Here is a 1,704-nt window from a genome sequence, read left to right on the forward strand (position 1 = left end):
AATATTTTGTGATACTTTTTCTTTCTTAACTTTCAACCTTTATCTTTTAATGTGATGGGATAGAATAGAAAACAAGGTTGCTTCAGTACACAACTTGAGCAGGAGCAGTTGGTGAATGCTTTGAAACTTACTTGGAAATGAAACAAGCACACATTGAAAATGTAAATTTGTTTACCCGAAAAACGGATAGAGTTGAATTTATTCGTAGTTCTAAGGATATGTAATATAGCTCAATACAAATAGTAAGGATAAAAGAAAATATCAAATATGGACCGCAAAGAGTGTAAAATAAATAAAGTTATAAAGAAAGCGATATTTAGGACTAAGCAAAGATGAATTAGTTTATGAGGCTTAAAAGAGTAACTCTTGAATATAAGAGGATATGGTGCTTGAATTATAATGTGAGCTCCAAAAAAACTGCCTTTCCAGAAATGATAATCCTCCCCTTTATAGTAGAGGGATCTTACTTTAAATATAATTAAAAATACTCAGTGAGAGATCCATGATAAATCAGCTTTTCCACAATTCCTGCCAAGATTCTCTCCTCTAGTGGGATTGCAACGGCTTTTGTCTGTGAGTTCGATCTGACTCGAGCTCTCGATCTCGGCTTAAGCCCGATTCTAACTCGAGCTCTCGATCTTTGGCTTAAGCTCGATTCTGACTCGGACCCTTGAATTGATTCGGGGTCAATGTTGGTCGGTCTCTGGATCATAAGCTTGATAGCTTTACTTTGCATCATAGTTCGATTTGGATTCGAGCTTGATAATGATATCGAACTCGACAGTGATCGGCCCCTCGGGTTCGAAGCTTGTTTGTACTATCTTCGGAACCCATCTCGAAGTCTCACTCCGATCGATTATCTTTCAAACTCGATCAGACGTGCGAAGGCCAAAATCTATTTTGACCGTATACAAAATTCCCTTAATCACAGCACCAAGTGAGTGCTCAAAATTGTGTACAAGGACAATGGACATAGACCTTTTCATCATATAGGGAATTTAAAAGTCAAATATCAAGGTAATGTACAATCTTTAAGTTACACCAACAATATAATGGCAGGAAAAACATCTAAATCTCAATCAAAGGTTGCTGCTGATTTGTTTTTCTGATATACTTGCTACTCCTCTCTAACCAGATTGTCCATAGGATGCGCAGAGGTGGAGAGCCTCTCCGGTCTTTTCAGTCAGACGCGGACGCACACTATAGCAAGAAGGGAGGGGTCACCGGCACTTCCCAAAAAACTTCGGTAAAAACTTCATGTATACTTGCAAATATCTTCAAGAAATAGTCAGAAGTATTTTTCAAATTAATTAGCCAAACATAAACTGCTTCTAACTAAAAGTACTTTTGAGAAAAATACTTTTGAGAAAAAACACTTCTCAAAATAAGCTGATTTTTGCGCGATAGTTTAAAAACGAACCTAACTTTTTTCCTCTATTAGGCAAGCTAGACTACTAGACGTGGCAATTGACAACACTTTATAAGGTCAGTTTTTTCAGTCTTTTCGGTCAAAGGCGGACGCACACTATAGCGAGAAGAGAGGGGTTACTGGCACCCAAAAAACTTACACCTGCAAATATCTTCAAGAAATCGTCAGATATTAGCACAACTCCCCATACCGGCCAATATCTGCTTTATAGTATCGTATTCATGAGATTACTACTAAATGATTTGCTTTATAACTAGATTGAGCTATGCATGCAT

Source organism: Nicotiana tomentosiformis, chromosome 11 (genome assembly GCF_000390325.3).
Source record: "Nicotiana tomentosiformis chromosome 11, ASM39032v3, whole genome shotgun sequence".
In the NCBI taxonomy this organism is placed as follows: domain Eukaryota; kingdom Viridiplantae; phylum Streptophyta; class Magnoliopsida; order Solanales; family Solanaceae; genus Nicotiana; species Nicotiana tomentosiformis.